The 24,594-nt window shown below is 42.7% G+C and overlaps 1 protein-coding gene across 2 annotated transcripts in view; it reads left to right on the forward strand.

The window, feature by feature from the left end:
• Window positions 1-736: 736 nt before the first annotated feature.
• Window positions 737-24,594, forward strand: part of MRAP2 (melanocortin 2 receptor accessory protein 2) — a 53,905-nt gene continuing 30,047 nt past the window's right edge. Inside the window, exon 1 of one of the 2 annotated variants that reach the window (XM_047760462.1) lies at window positions 737-894. The gene's annotated coding sequence lies outside the window, so the exon portion shown is untranslated. Of the gene's footprint in view, window positions 895-1,833; window positions 2,462-24,594 lie in introns of those variants that run through there. The other variant, XM_047760442.1, reaches the window with a different exon arrangement.

A 24,594-nucleotide genomic window follows, 5' to 3' on the forward strand; every position in this document is an offset into this window, starting at 1 on the left:
ACCCATTCAATAAAGCCCATCTCAGTCCCTGGCCTCAGCAAGTACGCTCTCCCCAGATACTGCAGGACCTGCTCAAGATCATCTTTAGATCTTTTTATTCGAAAACCATCTCCACTGTGAGGCCATCTCTAACCACCTAGTTTAACTCCTCCCGCCCTCCCCCCCCATCAACACTCTCTGTCCCCTTTCTGAATTATTTCTCTACCGCACTTATCGCTATCCATACGGGACATTTTGTAATTATTTATTGCCTGTCTTCTTACTAGAATATGGGCTGCAGAAAACTGTTTTCCAGAACAGTGTCTGGCATGGAATATGAACTCGATAAAGATTTACTGGAAGGGAGGAGTGAGCCAGGTTCTAACTTGATGCGACTCCTGCAGCCCAGTCCCATCCTTTTGGGAGCTGTGTTTGGGGGACTTTTGACTGGGTTGGCACCTGCACCAGGAGGCAGGAGGAGGTACATTTGAGTAGTAATTTAAGAAGCACATGACGGAGGATCCTAGCCTCATTGAACTCGAAGCCATTGCTGAGGATTTTTCCTAATCCCCATCAATGCTGCCTCACTCCCTCTTGCTCAGCCCTTTGGGCTCCTGTCACCCAAAGTTGGTCAGAGAGACGCACTGCTCAGCCGAGAGGACAAACAATTCTCCCCGATCCCTTTCCCTTCTTCGCGGCAGGCTCTCCTTCAGACGGTGACTGAGCGCCGCGTGGGCACAGAGGGTTCCGCAGAGCTCGCCTCCTCCCGGCCCCCGCGCCCTGGGACTGGGGAGGCAGCCGCCTCCGCCGCGGGTGGGGAACGCGCGTCCCCGCCGCGCCGCAGCGCCGGGAGCGACCAGCCGGCAGGGCTGCTGGAAGCGGCGGTGGCGGCGCTCACGCACCTCGCAGGAGCTGGTAATCGCGGGCGGGACAGCGCACCGGGGGCGTAAGGCCCCGGCTCCCACGGTTGGGATTAGGGGGTTCGGGGGTTGTTTTGAGTTTTGGGTATTTTGGAAGATGGGAGCGGGGAGGGCAGATCTGGGGCTCAAGGGCTCCCTGGGAAAGAGCGCGGATCCGCCGAGAACATCCAAGTTTAAGCCTTTCCCGCAGCCGTGTGATGTGCCTGTCCTGCTGGAGGGCGTCGGAAAAGGCTGGAAGCGCGGCACTGGGCTCTGGGATGGGCTTCACCCTCTCGCCCACTGACCCGTCACCCCTTCTCCTGCCCGTGGGGAAAACTTTGCCTCCCCGTGTCCTACAAACGAGAGGACCCCTCCGGGTCCCGGCGGAATGCGCCGTCCGCAGCCCCAGGTGCGCTCCTGGCGGTTGGGCCGGGCACTGTGAATAACGCCGGGTTTGACAGTTGGGAATTCACTTCGTTTGCGCTGGGGTGCTTGCTTGCAGGTTATTTTACTGATGAGAGGGAAAGAGTGGTTTCGTTTTCCCCCCGTTTGCATCCTTTCTGTGTAATTAACTGAGGAAGACAGAGTCGCCTTATCAGAAACTTGTTGGGAGGCTTTGGGGTTTAGATGTCGTGGGCAATCCCGGGTTACACGCCGGATTTCATCTGACAAAAACGAAAGCAAAGGAAGCTTGGGGGGAAAAGTGTCCCGGCTACCTCGGGGAAGAGAGGGGAACTCCCACGTATAAATTATTATGAAAACCCCGAAGGTAAGTGGTGACATTTTCAGTTTACACGTGAAGAAAATGAGGTAGAGATACTGACTTTTCTCAGCCGAATCCCCCAGTTAGTGCAGAGGAGGGGTCTGGAAACTAGGACTGTGAGGCTAGTGGCCCTTGGGTACATCACGTGGGGCGCATCGCCATGAACGTAGGCAGAAAGGGCCGGGTCAGCAAGGATGAGGTCCGGAATGCAGGTGAGGCGCCGGCAGCTGGGGTGCCCAACAGAAAAGAGCAAAGAGTTTTATTCTAATCGAGAAGGTCATCCGGTGTTTATGGAAGATGAGGTGATACCTACAGGTGGCAGGGAAAGGCAGAGTTGCTTCCAGTTTCTTTCCTTCTTTTCCATATGGGAAGGGCAGCCCAACCCCCTTTAAGAGGATCTGGAAACCTCACACCGGGCTGAAGTGTTCATGGCCCAAATAGCAGGCCTCCTGGAGCAGCGAAAGCCTTTACAGCCCCTCTGAGCCACTCGAGAGGAGGGCAGAGCCAGCAGACTTCAAAAGGAGGAAACACTGAATCCTGGCAACCCTCCAGAACGAAATCTAAGAGAAGCTGGCTCAAGACCACCTGGGAAAGGATTTACAAATTCAACTTATGCCAGACCAACTTCTTTCTCTTTTCTAGCAACCTACCAGGGCTGTAGATTGGGGCATGTGATAGCCACTGTTTTTCAGCTCTGGGTTGTGGCTCATTACTGTAATGCTATCAGTGTAGTGAGTTGCACCAGCTTTTTTTTTTTTTCTTCTTTTTTTAAACAAGAAAGGAAGAGAAAGCATCAGAGGAGTGCATTGGATGTGCAAAGGTAGCTATTGTTTTGTGAATGGCATGTGTGTGTGTGTGTACATTGTTTAGCTTCTGCATGGGAGTGCATACGTAATTCTGGCTGCCACATTGTTCCTTCCAGGATAACCTCATCTACTCATAGCCGGGCTTCTCTTTTACCTTGCAAATAATATCAGCATCTTGTGGAAAAGGTAGCCTTCCTCCTCCCTATTTTTTCTAGGCCCCCAGATGTTGAGGTCGCTTGCCGGTCAGTTCATCTCCGAATCCACTATTTTTGAACTTTTAATGTCTTTGGTGTGACAGCAGCTTGGGTAGGTGCTTTCTTTTTTTACTTTTTCTTTTTTCCCCCTTTTTCGGCTGCACCTTTAACATATGGAAGTTCCCAGCTAGGTGTGGAATCGTAACTGCCGCTGCCAGCCTACAGCAGAGCCACAGCTACACTGGATCTGAGCCACTTCTGTCACCTATGCTGCCCCTTGTGGAAACACAAGATCCTTAATCTACTGAGCAAAGCCACAGATGGAACCCACATTCTTACAGAGACAACGTTGGGTTCTTAACCTGCTGAGCCGCAATGGGAACTCCTGGGTAGGTGCCCTCTAACACTCAGTTCCCTTTTGCCCTCAGAGTTAGGTGGCTGGAGTTGTTTACATTTTGCAAACCAAGGTTCCCAAAGCTAGGAACCTACAAATAATTCAGTCACTGATGCCCCCTTACCCATCATGGAAAATTGAAAGTGTATCCTGCCTTTGAAGAGGCATTTCATGAAATCTCATATTATCCCTAAGGATAAAGGCGTCGGATGAGTGGACATGCCACAAGGCTCAGTCCTTGACCCTGCATCTCCCTGGTATCACTCATCAGGAAAGAGACATAAAGGAGACATTTATTAGAGCTGCAGCAACTACAAATCTGGGAGGATACTCTCCGAGGCCCATTTTATCCAAGGATACGAGATAATAAATCTAGAACGTTGAGCTCACAGCAGTAGGGTTGATGGTCTTATTCTGCATTTGGGTTCAGTGAATCAGTTTCAAAAGTAAAGGATGGGGAGTTCCCGTCGTGGCGCAGTGGTTAACGAATCCGACTAGGAACCATGAGGTTGCGGGTTCGGTCCCTGCCCTTGCTCAGTGGGTTAACGATCCGGCGTTGCCGTGAGCTGTGGTGTAGGTTGCAGATGCGGCTCGGATCCCGCGTTGCTGTGGCTCTGGCGTAGGCCGGTGGCTACAGCTCCGATTCAACCCCTAGCCTGGGAACTTCCATGTGCCGCGGGAGCGGCCCAAGAAATAGCAACAACAACAACAACAAGACAAAAAGAAAAAAAAGTAAAGGATGGGATGGCCTGCTAAGTAGCAGTTCATGTAAGAGAGAAAACCTGGGGGTCTCAGTGGCCTTTCAAGCCTGAATGAACCATAGTGCGAAGTAGCTGCTCACTAACAGAGGTGCCTTGCAGTGATGCAGACAGGCCTTTTAAAAAATAACCATTTGCAAAGGGCTTTTGGTTGGAGTTAAGAGTGTTTCGCAATTTTTTCTCTGTAGCACCCCCTTGAAGTAGGGAATTTAATCTTCGTCATTGCCATTTAACAGAGGACGAGGCTGAGGCCCAGAGGGATTAAGAAATTGGTCCTAGATTACATAGCCAGCAGTACAGCTGGGATATAGAACCAGGGCTCTTAACCACTACCATCTACACACCCCCCCTGCTCCCCACTGGTGTTTGGATCAAAGAAGCTGGGGTCCACTCTACTCGGGGTCTCATTCTGGGTGGCTCCTTTATAGAGGACTGGGACCATCTTCAGGGGATCCAGAGAAGGGTGACCTGGATGAGGAGGGTCTGAATACCAGGCCGTATGAGGCAGGGAACATTTCTCCTGGCACAAAGGAACCATGGCCAGCCCTGAGGCCATTCCTCCAATAGCTGGGGAAGAGGAAGTAGGCTTGTTTGCAGAGGCAGATCAAGCCAGTGTTGGGCCATCTTCAATCAGGAATGGGGAGGGGATTCCTCCATGGGTGAAGGGGGAGTTGAATATTATGTCTCTGAACACCCCTTCCAGTGCTCATATTCCTCCATTTTATTAGATCTCTAAGAGTAAAATGAACTCATAAAGAATTTACAGGCTATCCTAAACATTTATGCAGGTGTATGAAAAAAACAGGGTGTAAATCAAAGTTTTGACCAAATACACATTCAAGTTATGTGAAATTCTAAACTAAAGGGTGAGACCCACAAAGTAGAAATTTGTGTAGATATTTGAGATTTTTTTCATAATTCACAAACTCCATTGACCACTTTAAGAATATGAAGGTTGAGAGAGGAGGCTTTGTTAAAGAGGTTTCTTCAGAGAGATCCATTGTCACCTCCTCCTTCATCCCAAACCTAGTGTTGGGGACTGTCATGGGACCACTAGCTGAGCTGTGCATGACTTTGGGGCTCCCGTAGTGGCCTGGGCAGAAGGATCACCCGCCTTTCCAGGATCGTCAGGGCAAAGGATGTCTGAAGATTTCCTGGGGACACGGTGGACCTTGCGGAAGAGAGGGCTGGTCTGGGGCCACTTCAGGTGCACCCCAAGAGTGAGGGAACTCCAGCAGCTAGAGTTTCCAGAAAGCTAGAGGCTAAGATAGGCATGAGTGGTTAGTTGAAGGAAAATGAATGTCGCTAAAGCGCCCATAAATGGAGTGTGTGAAGACAGGTGTGTACAGTCCCATCCACTTGCTTTGACCTTGGAAGGATGAGAAGCTGGCCAGCCATTGGGCTTAAGGTGGAGAAAGAGAAAGGCCAGCTGTCTCCCAGCCCCTGCAGGGGACCAGCATCAGCAGGACCGAGATGGTACAGGCAGGGGATTTAATGTTATAACCAGGTTGGAGTTGACTTCATGTCCAGACTGCACATTTCAATACCTATGGGAGTCTAAAGTGGTTGCTTGAGTGGGAAAGTCATAGGGTTCTGCTCAAGTTTTTGTCTGAGGGTAGGGAGGGGGTGTCCACTGAATGCATTTTGAAGGGCCAGTGGAAGAGAAAAGCAAAACGGACATGTAACGAGTTCCCTTAAGTTGTGCCAGCTCAGAGCGTGGGTTGTACAGGCTTTGGTTGAAATAGCAAAGAGTAGCAGTCTGTATTTGTTTTGACATGTACTTCAGACAAAGGAAGACTTCGAGGTAGGAACATTTAGAAAAGGAAAGGAAATGCTTACTTGCAAGAGAGTTCAAGGGAGTCAGGCTTCAGAAGTTTGGCTCGTTGGATAAAAACACAATAAAGACTTGAAGGAAAATACCCCATAAAAATACCAGGCATCTCAAATGCACATCATCTGTTGTCTAGGATTGAAAACAACTTTCTCACACAAAGATCCTATTCCCCAGAGTCATGACTTATCTTCAAACGCCCCCATGGCAAACAATCGGGGAAGAATGTTTCTTAGGGAGTTCAGGTTTATGGGACATGTTCAAAGTTTTATTATTTTGGAGATCAATCTCCAGACAGGATAGTCATGCTATTTTTGGCTTATTTCAGGGTGCAAACTGATTTTTTTTTTCTTGACTAGAGTGTATGAAGTGCTTAGTCCCATTGGGAAGAAAGGCAAGTATGCATTTTTGCTTCTTTTTCTTTGTCAGTGTGAGTCTTCAATCCATCATGGTGTTGCTGAGACATGAAATAAAAGACAGAATTTGAGAATCTATGAGATGCTAAAATGATGGATGCTTTTTAAAAAAATAAAATGATGGATTTTTTTAAAAAGTCTCTGTTTAATTGTTTCTTGTGTCAGTGTTACCAAGATTTATGTAATTTCCCCCTGACTAGAGAACATTGGTAAATTTCATAATGCCTCAAGTGAAAATAATTTATAAGCTTCAAATAATTATTCTCCCTAAAGGTGCTTTTGTTTTCTTCCTGCATGTACTTGGGAAGAGCAAAAATAACAGGCAAAGGCGGGGCAGCTGAGGGAGCTACTTCCTTACGGGTTGGCTCTGAATTTGCCTGGTTGATCAAGAAAAAGAAATAATTAGGAAATGAGTGAGGTACGTAGTTATAAACATTGCCTGTCTTTCTACCAACCGTGGTGTAGACTTTCCCGGAAAATATAATTCTATCTTCTGTGGAAAAAAAAAGGAAAACAACAGAAATTTAAGATGATGATCTGAAAAGCTGGAAACTACTAGAAATTCTATCACGTAAACCTGCATGTATTCCTACCAGAGCTTCTTTAAAATTGCCTCTAAATGACCTCAATAGGTGAGGAGCATTAACCTGTTTTTCTGGGAATCCAAAGCAGAGGCCAAGTCTGCCAGAAGCAAGTATATGTTTATCTGGAGCTTTCATTTGATATTTGCAGTTAACTTTGTAACATTATCTGTACCTGCTCAATGTAAAAATGCCCTCCCTAGTTTTCTCTTAAAAGGGATGTTCTAGGAGGTTGAACCAGGTGTGACCCAAGACACTAGGGCTGTTTGGCATCCTCAGCCCTAGCCAAGCCTCTGCTTTCTACTTTCTGCCCTTCACTTTACGAGGCTCTCTTTGGCTCTCTTCTGGCCAGGCCCCTCCTTGTAATTTAAGGAAGCCCTGCGGTGCCTGGAGCTTGACTGCCTTTCCTCTCCTGAGGTCCAGTTTGCTTGTAATCCGGGATCGTGATCACGTGGCAGTGGGTGGGGTAAGTGGAGAAACTAGAAAAGACAGGCAGCTTGTTTAAGAATCCTGGACCTGGGCATTCCCATTGTGGCTCAGCATGTTACAAACCTGGCTGGTATCTTCAAGGATGTGGGTTTGATTCCTGGCCCTACTCAGTGGGTTAAGGATCTGGTATTGCCGTGAGCTGTGGTATAGGTTGCAGATGTGGCTCAGATCTGGCATGGCTGTGGCGTGTGCTGACAGCAGCAGCCCCGATTGGATCCCTAGCCTGGGAACCTCCATATGCCATGGGTGTGGCCCTAAAAAGACAAAAAAGACGAAAAAATAAAATAAAAAATAAGGTGTGGATCTCCTGCTTCTCTGTCTCGAGCTCTTAAACCACTGCTTGGTTTAAATTTCTTTTCCTGTAGAACAGAGATTGAAATACCTCATCCCTCTCCTCTCTTGCTTATTTGTCAAAAGAATGATTCAGCTCTGGGCTGTAAAGAATGGCGCGTGCTGCTTCGGGACTGATACCATCAGCAATAAATACAAAGTAGGCTTGTTTTCCAAACCATCCTCAAAGTGATTTAAGAGACGTCCAGTCTCACTCTCCTCAGCCTTATTGTACCAAGTGTTTTAAAAACTCCGCCAATTAAAACGGTCATTCACCTGGCCGTGATGCTTCATAATAGCATCTATATAAATCAGTGTGAGGGTTCAGTAAGAGGCAAAGTCTGATCCTAAGGGAGTCTGATTTATACTCTCTCCTTATTAAAATGAGAGATTAAAGTAATCCATGTGGTGGGATTTGAGAGAAGGCAGAGAGTCCACACCAGCTGAGATGGTTGGACAGAACTTGGTGGGGGAAGTGGTGACTGAGCCCTACCCTCAAAGGTAGGCGGGAGTCTGGAGAGAGGAAGGTGGCAGGCGGGACGAAGTGGGCAGGCTCAGAGGTCCATCTCTGAGGGTCCCCCACCTGAGGTTCCTCTGCTACCATAACGAACCCTTACTTCCCCCCCCCCTGCTTTTTAGGGCCATACCTGTGACATATGGAAATTCCCAGGCTCGGAGTAGGATCAGAACTACAGCTGCCGGCCTACACCACAGCCATAGCAATGCAGGATCAGAGCCACATCTGCAACTTACCGTAGCTCATGGCCATGTTGGATCCTGGACCCACAGCAAGGCCAGGGATTGAACTGACATCCTGATGGATATTAGTCAGTTTCGTATCCCGCTGAGCCACAATGGGAACTCCAACTGTTCTTTTCTTACTGACTGTGTTGCGCCTGTTATCTGTGTCATCAGGCTCTTGTAATGCTTCTTATCGTGTGTGTGTGTGTGTGTGTGTGTGTGTGTGTGTGTGTATTGGAGAGGATGAAATTCAATAAGGGTGAGCATAGTTTTAAAATCAAGCTTGAATTCTCTAAATTCTTTGATGGTATAGGCCTTGACTTTTCAGCCTTCACTAAATCTTTCAAAGTCAAGTTAGTCGTGTTTAGAATATCCTTTTAGGGCTGAATTGACTCATACTAATTTTAGCAGGTTCAGAACTAGTGTTCTTTCTCCTTGAAGGACTTGGCGAGAATGTGACAAATGTTATCAGCAGAAGATGGCATATAGGGGGATAGAAGAATGACATTTGGTTTTCTTTCCAAAAATGTATTTGTTATTTAGTGACAGTAAGAGTGATTGGTATAAAGTAAGCTATTTTTAAATGGCCTTTCTAGGACCATTTGTCTAATTCATCAAAGAGAACATTGGTTTTGAAAAATTAATTTCAGCCGCTGTATTAGATTGCTAGGGCTGCCGAAACAAAAACCTGATTCTGAGTGGCTCAAACAAGAGAAATTTTTTTTCTCACAATCTGGAGAGTGGAAGTCCAAGATCAAGGTGTGAGCAGGGTTGGTTCCCCGGGGGGCCGTAAGGGAAGGATCTGTTCCAGGCCTTTCTTTGGCTTATAGATGAGCACCTTTTGCTGCCTCTTCATATGGTTGTCTCTGTGGGCATGAGTGTCCCTGGGCTCTCTCTGTGCATCCTGATCGCATCTTCATATAAGGACACCTGTTGGATTACAATAGGGCCACCCTATTAAAACAGCCTCATTTTAACTTAGTTACTTCTTTAAAGACTCTGTCTCCAAATATAGTCACATTCAAAGGCATTGGGATTTAGGGCTTTGACATATCAATTTTGGGGGAGACAATGCATCCTGTAACAGCACCTTATCCAGGAGTTCCTGTTGTGGCTCAGTGGTTAACAAATCTGACTAGGGACCATGAGGTTGCGGGTTCGATCCCTGGCCTTGCTCAGTGGGTTAAGGATCCAGTGTTGCTGTGAGCTGTGGTGTAGGTTGCAGACTCGGCTCGGATCCCGCCTTGCTGTGGCTCTGGCATAGGCCAGTGGCTACAGCTCTGATTCGACCCCTAGCCTGGGAACCTCCATATGCCACGGGAGCGGCCCAAGAAATAGCAAAAAGACAAAACAAAACAAAAAAAACAGCACCTTATCCATATTGCACCACATACACATTTTTTACACACAGACACACATCACTGAGTTTGTGCTGCAAGTGGAAAGCAACTTGGTATTAAGTTCTAGAGTCATAGATATGGAAGGAAATTCACTACATCTCTTTCAGTCCTTTTCCTTTGCTTTCAGAGAATGTGAATGTTCAAGCCATTCAGGTAGTTCTCACGTGAAAGCAATGGACAAAGAGATATAGTGCCTGCCCATATGGAATTGTTTGCTTGCCATGCAAAAACTGATACCAGAGGCTGGCTCTCCTTTCTTGCAGAGGACTCACTGTTTTTATTGTGAGATTGTATCCCTCCTCCTTGGAGGGTGCTTAAAACAACTTTTTGTCTATGAAATGATAATTGTTAGTGATAGTTTTTTTTTTTTTTTAACAAATTTCCTTTCTTGGCAAAATAAAAATGGCATCCTTGATTTCCAGGTCAGTGAAATCCAGCTGGTCTCCAGGAACATTTCCCAGAGATGGGTGCTGGTTATGAGTTTGGGAGACTTCCTTTTTTGTTCTGGGAAAGCAACTGACTTTATTTATTTATTATTTGGATACTGTAATAATTTTGGAGGAAAATATAGGTAGAACACTGACATAAATCACAACAGTATCTTTTTGGATCCATCTCCCAAAGTAATGAAAATAGAAACAAAAATAAACAAATGGGACCCAATTAAACTTTAATGTTTTTTACACAGCAAAGGAAACCATACTAAAAAAAGAAAAAAGAAAAAGGCAATCCACAGAATGGGAGAAAATGAAATGGCCAGCAATGGATTATTTGCAAATGAAATGACCAACAAGGAATTAATCTCCAAAATATACAAACAACTCATGCAGCTCAATAAAAAAAAAAAAATCCAAAAACCAAAAAAAGACCCAATCAAAAAATGGGCAGAAGATCTAAACAGACATTTCTCCAAAGAAGACATAGAGATGGCCAAAAAGCATGCGAAAAAACACTCAACGTTACTAATTATTAGAGAAACGCAAATCAAAACTGCAATGAAGTATCACCTCATTCCAGTCAGAATGGCCATTGTCAAGGTCTACAAATAGTAAATCCTGGAGAGGATGTAGTGAAATGGGAACTCTCCCACACTGTTGGTGATAATGCAAATTGGTACATTCACTATGGAAAACAGTATGGAGGTTCCTTAAAAGACTAAAAATAGAACTACCATATGATCTAGCCATCCAACTCCTGGGCATATATCCAGAGGAAACCATGATGCAAAAAGATACATGCACTCCAATGTTCATTGCAGCACTATTTACAATAGCTAGGATATGGAAGAAACCTACATGTCTATCGATAGAAGAATGGATGAAGAAGATGTGGTATATATACACCACACACACACACACACACACACACACACACACACACACACACACACACATAATGGAATATTTCTCAGCCATAAAAAGAATGAAATAATGACCTTTGCAACTGACTTTAAATGTAATCCATGAGGAGGCTCTGGAAACTTTAGAATGATAACTGATACTGGACTTATGCTGAAATGAAGTGGGCTAATGACAGGTGCCACAGGAGGTAAAACTTACTGAAAGGGTGAGTTTGGGAAGTTGTCTATATTTCCAGGACTAGTCAGGGTGAGAGGATGATGGACAGCTGGCGCAGTATAAATATTCTCAAAGCTTCTCCCTGACATAGGGAAGTGAGATCCTTTACAGCCTGGACAGAGTATTCCTTCCATGAGGCATGGAATGCTGCAGGGGCTATTGGACAGAACAAAGCTGGATCTTTGAAGGCTGGCCATGGAGTAAGAACCCACACGGAGAAGGGGCCAGGACTTCCCAGCAGTCATCTTTTGTTCCCTGGGATGGTACTTTGGGAAGCTCTCAATCTCCCCCTCCCCACGTTGGTCAACAATGCTGATTTTATTATTAGTCTCTTATTTTAAAAAGTTTAGAACTTTTTTTGAGTAAAATATACATAACATAAAATTTACCATTTTAAAATGTACAACTCAGTAGCATTAGGTTTGCAACTATCAGCACCATCCATCTGCAGAAATTTTTGTATCATCCCAGATTGAAAGTTTGTATCCATTAAACTAATTTCCCATTCCCCTCTTCTCCTAGCCCTTGGCAACCACAATTCTACTTTTTGTCTCTATAAATTTAAGTGCTTTAGGTGCTTCTTATAAGTGGAATTGTACAATATTTGTCCTTGGATGTCTGGTTTATTTCACTTAATGTATATCAAAATTTCCTTCTTTTTAAAAGGCTGAATAATATGCCATTGCGTGTACATGCTACATTTTGCTTATCCATTCATCCACCAATGTACATTCGGATTGCTTCTTCCTTTTGGCTGTTTTGACTAATGCTGCTATGGCTATTGATGTATGAATATCTTTTGGAGCCCTTGCTTTCAGTTCTGTTGGGTGTATACCAGAGGTAGAAGTGCTGGTTCATTCAGTATTCCATATTTAAATTTTTGAGGAGGTACTATGCAGTTTTTCATACAACCATGCCATTTTATATTCCTACCAGCAACAGACAAGGGGTCTGGCTTCTCTGTATCCTTGCTAACATTTACTGTTTTCTGGTTTTTTTGTTTGTTTGGTAATAGTCATTCTGATGGCGTGAAGCAGAATCTCATTATAAAGCACTGGTTTTTGACTGGTGCTACTTTGACTTGCCTCTAGTACTTTCAAACCTATGCTTACCCAGGGTTCAGGAACAAAGTAAAAGACTGGCCAATGGGGACTTGCTGTATAGGACAGGGAATTGCTACCCAATATTCTGTGATGATCTATATGGGAAAAGAATCTGAAAGGGAATGGATGTGTGTATATGTATAACTGAATCGCATCATTGTACAGCAAAAATTATCACATTGTAAATCAGCTACACATCAGTAAAACTTAAAAAAGATGTGGTACATATATACAGTGGAATGTTGCTTAGCCATAAAAAAGAATGAAATAATGTCATTTGCAGCAACATGGATGGATTTAAAGACTCTCATACTAAATGAAATAAGTCAGACAAAGGCAAACACCAGGAGTTATCATTAATATATGGAATCTAAAAAAAAAAAAAAGGGAGTTCCCGTCGTGGCACAGTGGTTAACGAACCCAACTAGGAACCATGAGGTTGCGGGTTCGATCCTTGCCCTTGCTCACTGGGTTAACGATCCGGCGTTGCCGTGAGCTGTCGTGTAGGTTGCAGACGCGGCTCGGATCCCGCGTTGCTGTGGCTCTGGCGTAGGCTGGTGGCTACAGCTCTGATTCAACCCCTAGCCTGGGAACCTCCATATGCCGTGAGAGCGGCCCAAGAAAATGGCAAAAAGACAAAAAAAAAAAGATATATATAAAAAAAAGGATACAAATGAGAAACAGACTCAGACTTTGAAAATAAACTTATGGTTACCAAAAGGACAGTTTAGGGGAAGGAATGGACTGGGGGCTTGGGACTGGTATATGCACACTGGGGTGTATGGAATGATTGGACAATGGGGATCTGCTGTACAGCACAGAGAATTCTACTCAATATTCTGTGATAGTTCATACGGGAAAGAATCTGAAAAATAATGGATGTGTGTATATGCATAACTGAATCACTTTGCTGTACAGCAGAAATTATCACAACCTTGTAAATCAACTATACTTCAATAAAACTTTAAAAATGAAAAATATAAGTAGATAGACTGTGATAGGAACCAAGAAAACCTAATTTTAAGAGAGTGGTCAACTTGGGATTCTATTGTTGTCCTCAACATGCCTAGAATCTTTTTATAAGTCCAGGCCAAGAAAAGCAAAATCCAGAAAGACACAGGAGTTCACTAACCCTATGACATTTCTGTGGTGGGGACACCTATCCCACCTTGCTCTGTGGCTGCAGTAAGATACCCATGCTGGGGTACTATACAAACAGCAGAGCATCCTGACACATGTGGAGTGGGGTATATTATATTACATGGCTCCTTTGCCTTGATCCCATATTCACAAGCCAATCTTCTAATCTTTAATTTTGTTTCCTAGACTGTGTAAAACATAGTCTGCTTTGGTCAGCTTGGCCAATTTGTTCCTTATTATAATTCAATAAATTGATACTCAGTTATAAATCATTCTCCTATACTTGGTCAGTGTGACTCAGTTCAAAAAGGCCTTCCCACCCCTGGAGGACTGTGAAAACCCAGCTTCCTAAACCTGCAAAGCTTGTGGGCAGTGTACCTGCTACTCCTACATGTATTTCAGAGCTGCGCTCACCACTTCTCTGGAAATCCTCCCCAGAGAGAGGCTTTACAGTGTCTTTCTGGGTGTTTTTTTTCCCTGTGTGGGCATGACGTTCTTGCTGTCCCCCTGAAGTTTCTGTTAGAATGGGAGGACTCTGCTCTTGGGTTCTGGGTTGAGAAAGAGAGTGAAGATAATGTTATGGCTTGTTCACATCATGAGAAACTGACTTCACTAATATTTATTACATGTCTGCTATGAGCCAGGTTTTGTGGGGCTTGCTGGAATTCAGTGGTGAGCAAGCAGGGGAGGCCCCTGCCTGGGTGGAAAAGAGACCAGAGGAAGGAGAAGGCCACTGAAGTGTTTGTTTGTGCTGTCCTAGCATAATCTGTACTGTGGTGTATTGCAAAGATCTGTTATCATTGCCCAAGATCTCTCCGAAGGGCCCAAGGACAGTCATTGCGTCTCCCACCTAGTAGTTCTTACAGTAAGAATTTGCTGGGCTGAACCAGGGAGTACCCCAGAGCCAGGAAGTGCCAACCTTAAAAAGTACTTTCTAGCCTCTTTACGACTAGGTAGGTGCTTGGAACACAACTGGGGGAATTTGGGTGTAGGACCCACCCCTTATTTTCTAAGCCTCTTTAAGGCATCAGCTGTGGAGCATGAAGGAAGGGTGCTCACTCATTAATTCAGCATCTCTGCATTGCAGGTGTTGGCTGAATATCTAGTTATGCAAAATATTAAGTCCTGTCTCTGGTTTTAGAAGATGTTCTTCTATTGGCCTTAGATTTTAAGACAGGAAATCTTCAGGCTTGCCAGTACTTTTTGTTCCATGTTTTGCTCCTAGAACTGAGTTGCTGCTGTGCAAAGGAGAAGTAGAGAGAGAACAGAAGATGATGGATCCAGAATTTCTCTGCCAGCTTTCAGTCACCATGTTTTTGAGGTCTGCTGGGTAACTGAGTGTTTCCTAGGAAATACACATGAAGGCATAGACCTTGATAGTGTAGAGAAGTTTGGGAAGTATGTCCATTTGGGAAAGGAGGGGAATCTCTGTGTGTGTGTGTGTATAATATCTCTAGCCTGAGGTGAGTGGCCAGAGTCTCAGACTTCAAAAGTGAGATGTGTGCCCCAGTCAAAAGATAACAGAAGAACTAAAGTCTAAAGTCCCAGAAGCAGGGCCTCTTTAATTGGAGAAAGTAAAAATCCACACCCTGCAAAAGAAGTGGCTGACTTAAAATGGATTCCCAAAAAAGGAGTCTGCAAACTTGAGAATTAAAGTGATGCATACAGGTAGAAGGTGGCGGTTTGCACAGAGTCTATAAAAAGAAGTGAACTGGGGAAGAAGACTCTGCCATTGTTTGTTAGCACTGAGCTGGGGACCAGGAGGGGACTGCAGAGGCTCCTTGACCTTTTACAAGGTCAAGTGTGATTCCTTGCTGGGATGTGGTACCTTCTGCAAATGCTTTAGGAATACTCAGCTGGCTCTGGTCTAACCATGAGCCTGACTCATAACCTTGCAGCCTCTCATTTGATGTCTGTGTGGCCCACCCCATTTGCTGCAGGTAAGCCAGGTGTACTACCAGCTCTGACTTGGCTGCCTGGTCACATCTCTGGGCAATGAGAGAGTTAAGCTTCTAAAGCTGTGACTCTGAAGTTCTGACCTCAGTGACCCGGGTCCTCAGTGACCAGAACTCAGCCTGGCCAGACTTTACCTCTGGTTTTGCAGAGGCCTTTCCTGAGTGAGAGGAGAAGGGTTGGGTCAGGAGGGTGACTTCTTTGTTGTGATGGGAATAGTTGTTCCTAGAAATATAAGGGAGAAAGAGATAAGAACAAGTAACTAATGAGAACTTCCCAGAGCAGGTCAGAACAGAGGTTGGTGTCCTGCGTGGCATGCCCGCTTGTGGAGTTTGGGAATGAAAGGGAAAGAAGATAGGATGACTGAAATTGGGAATTTTGATCTCAAATCCACATGGATCATTGGTCTTCCTCCCTACAAGCTGCTCACCTTGGATCTTTGGGCCTATGGCATTGGCTTGCAGCTACTTAGAATATCTTCCTGGCCGAGCTGTCAGTTGTGAGTGTGCATGTGCTCATTCTTTAGGGTTTCTAGGCATCTTTTGGATCTCTCCTTAATATGCTAGTTCCATACCTCAGTTGATGGTCACTTGGAGAACTCATGTCCTGATGTTTACCTCTTAATATGAAGATAAAAGTCCAATTCCACGGACACAGGTCCCCTGGCACATGAACCCATCATGACCCGCCAAGGATTTTTCATGATGATCATTTTTTGTTTTTGAAAAACTAGTAGCAGGGCCCTTCAACAGAGGAATGGATAAAAAAGATATGGTACATATATACAATGGAGTATTACTCAGCCATAAAAAAGAATGAAATAATGCCATTTGTAGCAGCATGGATGGACCTAGAAACTATCATATTAAGTGAAGTTAGCCAGACTTGAAAGAAAAACATCATATGATGTCACTTATTTGTGGAATCTTAAAAGAAGTTTATAAATTATCTGCAGAATAGAAACAGACTCACAGACAATGGAAAACTTATGGTTACCAAAGGAGACAGGTGGGGGTGGGGGGGAGGGATGGACTGAGGATTTGGGATTGGCATGTGCACACTGAGGTATATGGAGTGATTGGCCAATGGGGACCTGCTGTATAGCACAGAGAATTCTACCCAATATTCTGTGATGATCTATGGGGGAAAAGCACCTGAAAGAGAATAGTTATATGTATATGTATGACAGGGGTCATGTTGTTGTACAGCAGACATTATTACAACATTGTAAATAAACCATACTTTAATAAAACCTAAAATAAAACCAAACTGGTACCAGAAGAGATTTTTTTATTAATGTTATTTTATTTACTTTTAAATTTTATCTATTTATTTATTGTTCATTTACAGTGTTGTGTTAGACTCGCCAGGGATATTAATGAAGAGTTTTTATTTACCCCATGGGAGGCTCCATGTCCATATATCCCCAAATTCAGGGAAGTGGAGAGATTGCTTGACCTGTCTTTAAGAAGGCAAGAGAATGCCCAGGAGTGGTGTGGGAACCTGAGTTGGAGGAGGAAAGATTGGTAATTGGAAGAAGTGATCAAAGAATTGGGAATGTGAATGGGATAAAGGGGATATTTAAACAGCTGTGAAGGCCATCTGGGGCCTGCTAATATGCTCTCTGTGTTTGCATACAATGGTATATTACTCAGCCATAAAAAAGAATGAAATCGGGACCTTCCCCTCCCTCTCCCATCCCATTAAAATGGCCTAACCTACCCTGTGCATACCTGGAAAAGGTAAACTTCCTTATCCTGCGAGGTTCTGTGGTACGATCATAATTTTTCATTATTGCTGTGGACAAAGGTGCTTTCAGCTGCTCAAAAGAGCAGTTAGTCTCTGTGTAGGTCCAGGAAGCTTGTTTAGAACATGTTTTCTCTGGAAGAAGTTATTTTTAATGATGCTAATATTATGAAGAAATTCGACATGCAGAGCATCTCAGGCGGGGATGCTAAGGTGTGGCGGGGGCGCAGAGGGCAGCTGCTCCTGGCTCTATGTTTCCTGTTTGCTGTGTTCTGAAGAGAACAGCTGATTCCAGGACCCTCTTGGGTAAGCTTGGTGCCCCCCTCCCTGCCATGTCTCCCGCAGTGTGTGTTAGGCCTAGACATTCCTCACTGTGGTGAGACTCTCAGCCTCTGGGAAGTGCTACCCAGACATGCTGGCGATTTCCAAATAGTAAAACAGTGCCAGATTCTGTGTCTGCAAAGCTCAGAAAGGCTTTGACAACAGACATTATACAAAATCTTGCCTTCTGTTTGTTATTTGTCCCTGTGCATGTGATGGCTCAAGCTGGTTAATTTGAGGCTTGGATAAAACAAATAACAAACATTGCCTCATGGACTTTCTTAAGGGGGCGAGGTGAAAGCAGAAGCCAGATGTTCTGTGCTCCCAAACCTTATCTTTGAGATTCAAGAACCAAGAGAAGATAGCCAATGAAAACAAGCTGCTGCTTTTATCTTAAGGCCTCCACAATGGTGGCTGCTCCTGGGGTCAGGGGTGCGGTGGTACAGCAGACTGGCATCCCACTTTGCTTCCCTGGAGAACCTCTTGTCTCCAAGCCTTTATTAGGCATTACTCTTAAAGGACATTCTTTCCATGCTCAGGACCTTTGCACCTGTGACTTTCATTATCCTTTGCCCTCTATCCATCCCTAAATAGTTCATTTAGGAATGAGGTAAGGGAGGAAAAAAAAAGAAATAAAAAAGTACTTTGTGATAGGTAAGTAGTTGATACTTCTTGATATTCAACTCTTTCACAGATACTTTAGTAGCTAGTTTCCTGTTGGTCCTGTGCAGTTGGTGTTAATGCTTCTTTCCAAGGCTGTGAGCCTGTAGAATAGCAGGAAGACCTGCTGGTCCTGTGGGCCTGGGCAGCCACGGGTTGGGGGTCCATTGTGCACAGGTGTGGAATGAGCATAGCCATGGGAGCAATGCTTAGAGCAGGGAAAACACTCTCCCATCTTTATTTCCTTCATTGTTTTATGTACTTTTTGCTTTTTTTCTGTTTGTTTGGGTTTTTTTCTTTTTAGGGCCACACGCATGGCATATGGAGATTCCCAGGCTAGGAGCTACAGCTGCCAGCTGACACCACAGCCACAGCAATGCAGGATCTGAGCTGTGCCTGTGACCTACACCACAGCTCACAACAACGCCGGATCCTTAACCCACTGAGCGAGGCCAGGGATCGAACCTGCAACCTCATGTTTCCTAGTTGGATTCGTTTCCACTGTGCCATGATGGGAACTCCTTTTTTTTGTTTTCTATTTTTGACACCAGATGAAACCTGGTGCCTCTCTCTGCTTATTACATTGACATGCTGATTTCTAATGAAAGTGGTATGCTCAAACCAGACTTCATTTTATTTTTCTTTAAAAATAGTTATTCCTGTATTTTTGACTTGAAACATGAATTCCATGATGTACATGTTTCTCATTATAATTTTTAAATCATCAAAATGAATGCCTTTTGACTTATTTTTGATTATAGTCATTTTATTCATTTGTCAGGACCACATAGATCAATTAACTACGTGTTAAAGTTGATTGGAATTGGCTGACAGGAGGATTGGTGTTGCCTGACAAACAAACCTAGGCTTCTCTATCCCAGACTGGCATTTCTTAGCTTATAACAATAGGGCTGGCTACTCTTTACTGATCTTAACCTGGGTCCTGGCTGTGCATATTTCGTGCAGCATCACATTAATCTTTACAGCAACTCTGTAAAGTAGGTACTGTTATCATCTTCATTTTCCTGATGGGAAAACTGAAGCTCAGATCGCTTTTTTCCCATGGCGGTAGAGGAGGAGGTTGGAAAACTTTTTCTCTAAAATACCAGAAAGTAAATCTTTTAGGCTTTGTGGGCTCCACTAACTCTGTCACAACTACTCTGCTTTGCTGTTGTAGCACCAGAGAAGACATAAAAAATACAAAAACAAATGAGCTATGGTCCAATAAAATTTTATTTATGGACTCTGATATTTGAATTTCTTTTTTTTGATATTTGAATTTCATATCATTCTCTCAAGTCATGAAATATTATCATCCTTTTGATGGATAAAGGACCATTTACAATGTAAAAACATTCTTCACCTGTGGGCTATACAAAAACAGGCAATCGGCTGGATTTGCTGACTCCAGTGTAGGAAAGACAAGAGTGTACAGGAAGCAGGGATGGGTTAGGATGAACAGGTAGAAGGAATACTCCTACCAGAGGAAGCAGTATGTGTGCAAGTTACAGGGAGTGTGGAGTATTTGAGGAACTCCAGGAAATCCAAGTACAGCTTGATGGGGTATGAGGCAAGATAAGAGATGGCAGGGCCCAAGTCATGACCTTGAAGGATATTTAAAGGATGTTGGACTTTGTCCTTAGAGCAATGGGAAACCATTTAAAAGTATTAAGCTTAGGCATCACAAGGGCAATTTGTCTGTTTTGGAGATCATTGGCTGATGTGTGGAGAATGGATTACAATGGACTGGTAAGAGTAGAAGCAGAAAAGAATAGGAGGCTCAGAAGTGGGCCAGTTGGGTGATAATGGTGTCAATTAGTGACCATAGCCTGAACCCCTTTCTGACAACAATAGGTCGTCAAGATGGTCAGTTTCGCAGATGAGGAAAATGCAGCTGGGAGAGATGAAGTGTGTTGCCTGGCAACCTGACAAATGGCAACAGAGCAGAGGTGAAGACCCTGGTCTTCCGACTTCAAATCCAGTGTCTTTTCCTTTTTTTTTTTTTTTTTTTTTTTTTTGCCATTTCTTGGGCCGCTCCTGCGGCATATGGAGGTTCCCAAGCTAGGGGTCTAATCAGAGCTGTAGCTGCCGGCCTACGCCACAGCCACAGCAACGAGGGATCCGAGCCACGTCTGCGACCTATACCACAGCTCACAGCAACGCCAGATCCTTAACCCACTGAGCAAGGGGAGGGATCGAACCCGCAACCTCATGGTTCCTAGTCGGATTCGTTAACCACTGCGCCACGACGTGAACTCCTCCAGTGTCTTTTCTTGTGTTGTGTGAAGTTCCCAATATTCTCAAATGGAAATTACCTTCTTGCTAATCTACCATTTATCTCTAAAACTCACAGCTTGAAGAGCTACTTATCTTTCTCATCCAATTCTTTTCTCTTAGAGAGAGGGCTCATCAAGGGGGAGAGTGCTTCTTCGTTTGAATGGTTCATTTTCATTTCCCAAGGAAATTTATTTCATTGTCGAGGGAAATAAACTCTTGTTCAAATAACAGAAATGCCAAAGAAGATACTGTGGTAATGATTTTATGCTATTTTTGTGCCAGTATAATAAAGGTAACCGAATACTTACTCAAAGGTCAGCTTTTCTTAAAATGTGTGTAGCCTTCGTTCCCATGTGAGAACCGGTTCTTTCTCTTCCACCTTTGAAGGAGTAATTCGTCTGGCTGGACATGCAGAGTCACCCTCTTATACTTTTTCTTTCCATTGAAGTAGAGTTGACTTACCATGTTGTGTTGGTTTCAGGTGTACAGCAAAGTGATTCAGTTATACATATATATATAATATTTCAGATTCTTTTCCCATATAGGTTATTATAGAATGCTGAATAGAGTTAACTGCACTATACAGTAGATCCTTGTTGATTATCTACTTTATGTATGTACATGTTAATCCCAAACTCCTATCCTTTGGTAACCATAAGTTTGTTTTAGAAATCTGTGTGTTTCTGTTTTGTAAATAAGTTCGTGTCATTTTAAAAATTATATTCCATATGTAAGTGATATTTTATGTTTGTCTTTATCTTACTTCACTTAATATGATAATCTCTTGGTCCATCCATGTTGCTGCAAATGGCGTTATTTCATTCCTTATTATGGCCAAGTAATAGTCCATTATATATATAAAAATATGTATATCTCACATTTTCTTTATCCTTTACTCTGTCAGTGGATATTTCGGTTGCCTTCATGTCTTGGCTATTACAAATAGTGCTGCAATGAACACTGAGGTGCATGTACTTTTCAGATTATGGTTTTCTTTGAATAAATGCCCAAGAGTGAGATTGCTGGATTATATGGTGGTTCTATTTTTAGTATTTTAAGGAACCTCCATACTATTCTCCATGGTAGTGGGACCAACCTACATTTCCACCAACAGTGTAGGAGGGTTCCTTTTTCTTTACACCTCTCCAGCACTTATTATTTATAGACTTCTTGTCAATGGCCATTCTGACTGATTTGAGGTAACATTTCATTGTAGTTTTGATTTGCATTTCTCTAATAGTTAGTGACACTGTCTTTTCATGTGTTTTTTGGCCATCTGTATGTCTTCTTCGGAGAAATGTCTGTTTAGATCTTCTGCCCATGTTTTGATTGGGTTTTTTGTTTTGCTTTTTAAGGACACACCTACAGCATATAGAAGTTCCTGGGCTAGAAGTTGAATTGGAGCTTCTGCTGCTGGCCTACACCACAGACAGAAACACAGGATTCAAGTCGGGGCTGTGACTCACACCACAGCTCACAGCAATGCCAGATCCTTGACCCACTGAGTGAGGCCAGGAATCAAACCTATATCCTAGTCGGGTTTGTTACTCCTGAGCCAAGATGGTTTGTTTTTTTGATATTGAGCTACATGAGTTATTTGTATATTTAGGAGATTAATCTCTTATTGGTTGCTTTGTTTGCAGATATTTTCTCCCATTCTGTGGGTTTTCTTTTCTTTTTTTGTGATTTCCTTTGCTGTGAAAAAGCTTTTAAATTTAATTAGGTCCCATTTGTTTGTTTTTGTTTTTATTCTCATTATTCTAGGAGGTAGATCCAACAAGATATTGCTGCAATTTATGCCAAAGAGTGTTCAGTCTATGTTTTCCTTTACAACTTTTATACTGTCCAGCCTTACATTTAGGTCTTTAATCTATTTTAAGTTTATTTTGTATATGATGTTAGAGAATGTTCTCATTTCATTATTTTTCATGTAGCTATCCAATTTTCACAGCACCACTTGTTGAAGAAACCGTCTTTTCTCCATTGTATATTCTTGCCTCCTTTGTCATAGATTAGTTGACCCTAGGAGCTTGGGTTTATTTCTGAGCTTTCTATCCTGTTCCACTGATCTTTATTTCTGTTTTTGTACCTGTATCATACATTTTGTTGACTGTAACTTTGTAGTATAGTCTGAAGTCAGGGATCGTGATTTCTCTAGTTTCCTTGTCAAGATTGCTTTGGCTATTCAGGGTCTTTTGTGTTTCCATTCACATTTAAAATTTTTTTTTTGTTCTAGTTGTAGTGAAAAATACCATTGGTAATTTGATAGCGATTGCAATGAATCTGTAGCTTACCTTGGTTAGTATAGTCATTTTGACAATATTGATTCTTCTAGTCCAAGGCACAATATATCTTTCCATCTGCTTGTGTCATCTTCGATTTCTTTCATCCATGGCTTATAGTTTTCAGAGTACAGGTCTTTTGCCTTTTTAGGTAGGTTTATTCCTAGGAATTTTATTCTTTTTGATGGACTGGTAAATGGGATTATTTCCTTAATTTCTATTTCTGATCTTTTGTTGTTAGTGTATAGGGACGCAAGAGATTTCTGAGTATTAATTTTGCACCCTTTTTCTTTATTGAATTCATCGATGAGCTCTAGCATCTTTAGTATTTGCTATGTATCATGGCATCTGCAAATAGTGACAGTTCTACTTCTTTTCTAATTTGAATTCTTTTTATTTCTTTTTGCTTTCTGATTGCCATGACTAGTACTTCCAAAACTAGGTTGAATAAAAGTGGTGAGAGTGGACATCCTTGTCTTGTTCCCGATCTTAGAGGAGATGCTTTCACCTTTTCTCTGTTGAGAATGATATTAGCTGTGGGTTTGTCATAAATGCCCTTTATTATATTGAGGTAGTTTCCTTCTATTTCTGTATTTTGGAGAGTTTTAATAAAAAATGGGTGTTGAGTTTTGTCAAAATCTTTTCTGCATATATTGAGATGATAATAGTTTTTATTATTTTAGTTTGTTAATGTAGTGTATCATATTGATTGATTTCCAAATATTGAAGAATCCTTGCATCCCTGAGATAAATCCTACTTGATCATGGTGTGTGATCCTTTTGATGTATTGTTGGAGTCTGTTAACTAGTATTTTGTTGAGTATTTTTGTGTCTATATTTACCAGTGATATTGGCCAGTAATTTTCCTTTTTGGAGATATCTCTGGGTGATTTTGGTATCAGGGTGATTGTGGCCTCAGAGAATGAGCTTGGGAGTATTCCTTTCTCTTCACTTTTCTGGAAGAGCTTCAGAAGGATAGGTGTGAACTATTTTCTAAATGTTTGATAGCTTTTGCTTGTGAAGCTGTATGGTCCCGGAATTTTGTTTGTTGAAAGTTTTAAAATCACAGTGTCAATTTCAGTACATGTGGTTTTTCTGTTCATATTTTCTATTTCTTCCTGGCTTAGTCTTAGAAAGTCGTACCTTTGAAGAATCTGTTCATTTCTCCTAGGTTGTCTATTTTATTGGCATATAGTTGCTTGTAGTAATCTCTTATGATCTTTTGTATTTCTGTGCTGCCAGTTGTAACTTCTTCATTTCTAATTTTATTGATTTGAGCCCCCTCCCTTTTTTTTTTTTCCTTAATGAGTCTCACTAAAACTTTGTCAATTTTGTTTATCTTCTCAAAGAACCAGCTTTTGGTTTCACTGATGTTTTCTGTTGTTTTCTTTATCTCTACTATTTCATTTATTTGTGCTCTGATCTTTATGATTTCTTTCCTTCTACTAACTTTGGGTTTTGTTTGTTCTCTCTCTAGTTGGTTCAGGTGTAAGGTTAGGTCATATATTTGACATTTTTCTTGTTTCCTGAGGTATGATTGTACTGCTATAAACTTTTCTTTTAGAACTGCTTTTGAGGCATCTCATGGGTTTTGGATCATTGTGTTTCATTTTCCTTTGTCTCTAGGTATTTTTTGATTTCCATTTTGATTTCTTCAGTGATCCATTGGTTGTTTAGTAGCACATTGTTTAGCCTCCACATGTTTGTGTTCTTTACAGATTTTTTTTCTTGTAATTGATTTCTAATCTCATATCATTGTGGTCAGAAAGCTGCTTGATGTAATTTCAATTTTCTTAAATTTACCAAGGCTTGATTTGTGAACCAAAATGTGATCTATCCTGGAGAACATTCTGTGTACATTTTAGAAGGAAGTGTATCCTACTGCTTTTAGATGGAATGTTATATAAATATCAATTAGGTCCATATGGTGTAATGTATCATTTAAGGCCTGCAT

Source organism: Phacochoerus africanus, chromosome 2 (assembly GCF_016906955.1).
Source record: "Phacochoerus africanus isolate WHEZ1 chromosome 2, ROS_Pafr_v1, whole genome shotgun sequence".
Classification (NCBI taxonomy): domain Eukaryota; kingdom Metazoa; phylum Chordata; class Mammalia; order Artiodactyla; family Suidae; genus Phacochoerus; species Phacochoerus africanus.